The sequence below is a fragment of the Lathyrus oleraceus genome, chromosome 4, assembly GCF_024323335.1.
Source record: "Lathyrus oleraceus cultivar Zhongwan6 chromosome 4, CAAS_Psat_ZW6_1.0, whole genome shotgun sequence".
Classification (NCBI taxonomy): Eukaryota; Viridiplantae; Streptophyta; class Magnoliopsida; order Fabales; family Fabaceae; genus Lathyrus; species Lathyrus oleraceus.
The window spans coordinates 434086650-434091951 of record NC_066582.1 but is presented as its reverse complement, the minus strand read 5'-3'; the positions used below and the strand labels follow the sequence as shown (position 1 = coordinate 434091951).

Below are 5302 nucleotides of genomic sequence, written 5' to 3'. Positions count from 1 at the left end.
TCGAATTGTATGCTTACTTTTGGTTTAGTAAATAAACCATAAGGTAAAGAATACCCCGCTACAACGTTGTTTTAGACTTTATACACCAAATAACATAAAATCAAATAAACTTTAACTAAATTTATAATAGTTGAAAATATTTGTTCATTTAAAACATGATTTTGGCAATCTCTCATATCTAACGATCAAAATCTTCAGTATATCTTGTTATTCCCGATTGGAACTCAAAAAAAAGTATATGATATAGTAGACATCTCATATATTACTGTCAAAATGATAATAGACAATGATATTACTAAAATAGCATAAGGATACTCAAATCCAATGATATTTTGTTTTATTGTTTTCATAAAGGTAAAATTGAAACTCTTCTCATATCTTACTTTCATCATCACAAACTCCATCATAATCACCAAACGATCATCAACATATTAGTCAGTACTTCATATAAAATTCCTTAGAAAATATTCAAACAAATCTAATACATCGAAATAGTCATCATCCTAACAATCATTTCATTACTTCAAGGATGTAGATGTCTACACATGAGGAATTGAAGCTTTGCCTTGCAGAATGATTGTGTTGTAAAGCATATGCTAATTCTCAACTGATATTAATGGTATTGGCGTTGTACGGATATTCTCAATCTTTCATTATCATTTACTCTAGTATTTTCACAACCTTATTCAAATTGTCAGCAACTGCAAAAGACATGCTCGTCTCATGGAAATCTTTGAAGGAAGTGTACTCCCAACAATCACTCACTACCAACAGTGAGGACCACTGAAAAATGTTCAACTTTTTTACTCACAAAATATGTTCCTATTATAATCATTATCCTGACATATGCTACACATGCATAACCTGTGATGCATCAGCAATACTTATAAACATATATTCAACTCAACTCATTAAAAAGTAATACAACTGGATTACCAATAAACACAACAAACACCACACATATAAACCATATTTCTCCTTTTGAAGGGTAATTTATGACTCTACATCTAATGAAATATAAAGTCACATATGTAATGTGGTTAGGTGTTAAAAAAACCAATTTGTTGTGAAATTGAATTTTGTGTGAGTTTTGCAGACACTTTTCAGATATGAAGCTTATTAAAATTATTGTAAAATGCTTTTAGTGATGAGAAAGTTTGATAAATAAAAATTATGTGACAGAAATATATTATTACAAATTGGATTTATTGTGACAGGAATATATTATAAATTGTAACATATATATATATATATATATATATATATATATATATATATATATATATATATATATATATATATATATATTTATATTCTGCAGATGAGAAAGTTCTACTTTTAGAACACTATTATCAATGTGAGAACTACAACAACTATACTGCAACATAACAATCATGACAATTATCAGCGCATATGAAGATGGTATTGTTTGATTTATGTTCAACAATAATGCAATGTTATGAGGAAAACAAATAGATTTTTAGCAGAAACCATGGAAGTGAGTATGTATAATTTGGATTCATTTAGATGAAAGTGAATAAATACCCGAATGCGGAAATAGTGTGAGAGATGTCAGTTGCATTCAAATAGTCTGAGACTATGAACACAAAAGTCGACTTTTGTGTGAAGAATAAAAAAAGTCAATTAAAATTTTGTATTGACTTTGAATTTCATTCCCCCCCCCCCCCCCCAAAAAAAAAATTGGAACTAAACACAAAACATAATAGTTGAACTTGAATTGGTAATTAATTTGACATAATTGAGAAGCAACAATATGGCATCATCTCTATGCCAGTGGGTGCAAGGAAGCAGGATATAGAGTAAGTTAAATAGGTCAAGATAGTGATATAGACATGTCAATTGCAAAAGTGGAGTATAACAAAATACTTTTATATGATGTATACATGTCAATTACAAAAGTGGAGTATAACATAGATGAAACACATAGTAAGTTAAACAATACCAGGTTGTAATGGATCTTGAAACCAACGGTTAAACTATACTAATATGTTGCAGTTCCCAGAGAAGTCTGCTTTCATAGAAATGGATAATATTATTTGTTTAATAGATATTTTTCCTTTCTGCGCAATGGTCATAACAGTGTGAGGAAAAACCAATTGGGTAATATTTTGATAATGCAAACAAATCACTTTAATGAATTGTAAAGTCACACATGATACGTAATGTGGTTAGGTGTTAAAAAACCAGTTTGTTGTGAAATTGAATTTTGTGTGAGTTTTGCAAACCCTTTTCAGACATGAAGCTTATTAAAGCTATTGTAAAATGCTTTTGGTGAAGAGAAAGTTTGACAAAGAAAAGTTACGTGACATAAATATATTATTATAAATTGAATTTATTATGACAGAAATATATTCTAAAGTGTAACAGATATATTTTATGCAGATGAGAAATTACTACAAACATGAATTTTTCTCAGAAAACTATGTGACAGAAAAATGGTTAGAGCAAGTGAAATGGTTACATCAAATTGTTGTTGATGAAAACACATCAAAAGGACAAGAATAAATCAATTTCCAATAAACAACAACATGACATTAAAGGCTAGATCCAACCCTGCAAGCAATCATTGTTTTCAGCTTCTTTCCAAACAACATCAAGAACAAAATCAATAAACACGATGCCTTCAGTCTCTAGACATCTCTACCACCTACAAAAACCAACAACCACAAAAAAGTTCCAAAGTATTCAACTTTTATACACATAAGGTAAAATCAAATTTTACACTCAACAACAACATAAAGTTCTAAACTTTGAGTCAAAACCAGAAACAATACCAAATCAGCTAATTAATTTAAGGGAAAAAGAAATGCATTATTGGATAAAAAAAACTCCAAAGTCTATTATCAAAGTACACCTTTTTCATCTTGTTTCCATACCCATTACTTTATTTTTCGTGTTGAAATATGAACACAGAAGAAAAGAAGGAGATGATTGCTTTGTAAAGGGAAGAAGAATTTGATTGAAAGGGGATAAAGAGAAATGGAAAGTGATGAAAGGAGAAGAAAATGAATGAGAAAGAAGACAAAGAAAGAGGGAGACAAGAAAAGAGAGAGAAAGTGAGGGAAAAAGAGAAACTTTTTTGAAAAAAAGAAAAAAAAAGAAATGGAGTAAAAAGAGAGGGAAAATTGATATAAATGACATAATAAAATTTCGGATCAATTGAAAAATAGCATGTGGGTGAATGAATTGTACTCAACAATTCTAAGATTGGGTAATATGTATTTTACTATTATGTACTTTTAGTAGGCATGAATAAATCATGATTAAGGAATAATTTAGGTTGATTGGTGTCATTGAATATAATGGGTAGATAGTTGATAACAAAATACTTTTAAATAATTTGATTGATTCTTATCTTAAATACATGTATAGTGTTATTCTCCTCTTGATGCCAATGGCTTTGTCCATTGTAATTTGTAATAATAATTTGTAACGATTGTGATCTCAAAAATAGAATATCATAAGCTTTAATTTAGTTATTTCCAAAGTTTATGACTAATGGAATTATTTTTGTTGAATTAGGAGTATCATATAAGCAGTTGATATTAAATGCCTAACATTATCCTATCATGTGAAATAGTTTCTAGTCAATATCTACAAAATAATTAGCCTTAAGTGCATTTTTGACTCACTGGTTTTTAATTTTTAGTGCTCCCGTTTAAAAATCAGTTTTTTTCCATCAACTATAAATCATTTGAGATTTAGTTGATTTCCTCTCTAACTTATAAATGTTGCATAACAAAAATTATTTTTAATGAGTTAACAATAATTAATTAAATGATTAATTAATTATATTTTAAAACTTTTTTATTGAATAAATTAGTACTTTTAATTAAGAGTTTTTTTAGAAATTAATTAAAATCCTCAAAATAAATTTCTGGGCTTAGAGCCATTTAAGATTCAATCCAAGATCAGTCTGTAAGATGTCAATGAACAATACATGGAAAATTGTATAAACATTAGTTGTATTTTATTCAAAAACGACGTGGGACTTATCTAAAAATCTTATCTTTCTCTCTCACTTTAACCCTGTCATCGACAACAATGATACATCATCAACAACTAGAAAAGATTCAATGATATAATCATTCCAAATGCAATACTTCCTGAATCACCCACTGCTCTATGATCCATTGTGTTTGCAGAAGGATCTTTCAAAGATTGAAGCTTCAGAAGAAAAAGTTGATTGCATGTACACTGAAGCATCGGAATATTTTGAATAACACAAGTTTTCCCTGCTTCATTTTATTTTGAACAACATAAGTTTTACATTTCTTTGTCTTTTTGGTGTTCATGCAAAGTTGGTTAATCTTAGGTTTTGAACATTGTAACCACTGTAATTGGTGGTTTTTTTTCCTTTTCTTTAAATAACCCAGTTATGTTATATTTAAAGAATTTCTTATCCCATCCTATTTGATGGAAAAATAGCTTAGATAAAATTCAAAATACCCCTCAGATTCCGAAGATGCATCTCTAGATGCATTTTGTCCAAAATCTAAACGTTAAATAATTCAGAGATACATCTCCGTAATATTTTAAAACATACACCACTCATCCACTCTGAAGGCATTTTACATGTTTATTGTTCTAGAGATACATTGCTGGTTATTTTACGGAGATGCATCTCCGTAACATACTGGAACAATGCATGTTATGTTTTGTTTATGTTTATTCAGATGGAGATTTATAAATGTTATGTGTCATGTTATGTGACGAGATTTAAACCATACAATCGATATGCGAAATATGACATATATAAATCTAATTGGTCCAAAAAATGACATATATAAATAAACTTAAAATGCAAAAAACAAGTAGTATGAAGTGAAAATAAAATACAATCCATAATGAATCCTAAGTACAACAACTATATACTATTGCACTATTGTGTATGTCGGACTACATCTCCTCTGCCTCATCGGTCTTCGATACCCCTGTCCTCCGGTGCTTTCTCCGGTACATCAATGTCTTTCGTGCCTCTGTCATGATGGAATTTAGGACCTGCCTCACATCAGACCCATCAGGGAAGATACCTCTGCTAATTCCTGCCTGCGCAATCTCCACTATGTGATGACATCTAGGCAAGATATCCGCAACATGATCTAATTATTCTTGTTCCTCCTCTAGTATCTCCTGATGAGCTGGCCACGGTGGATCTCCTAGAGCAGCCCACACCATATACGAACGTGACACTATGAAGAACCACCCGATATACTGTCGACGTAGCTCCAGTCGCTCTCAACTATGGTACATCGTGCCTCCTCCGATATCAGATGACTTT

The 5302-nt window shown here is 30.2% G+C and overlaps 1 long non-coding RNA gene across 1 annotated transcript; it reads right to left on the bottom strand.

The window, feature by feature from the left end:
• Positions 1 to 312: 312 nt before the first annotated feature.
• On the bottom strand, positions 313 to 3109 carry LOC127075896 (uncharacterized). Its single transcript, XR_007786699.1, has 3 exons — positions 2876 to 3109; positions 1964 to 2668; positions 313 to 864 (listed from the first exon to the last, which is right to left on the bottom strand). It is a non-coding gene; the product is annotated as an uncharacterized LOC127075896 (long non-coding RNA).
• Between the last annotated feature and the right edge of the window lie 2193 nt (positions 3110 to 5302).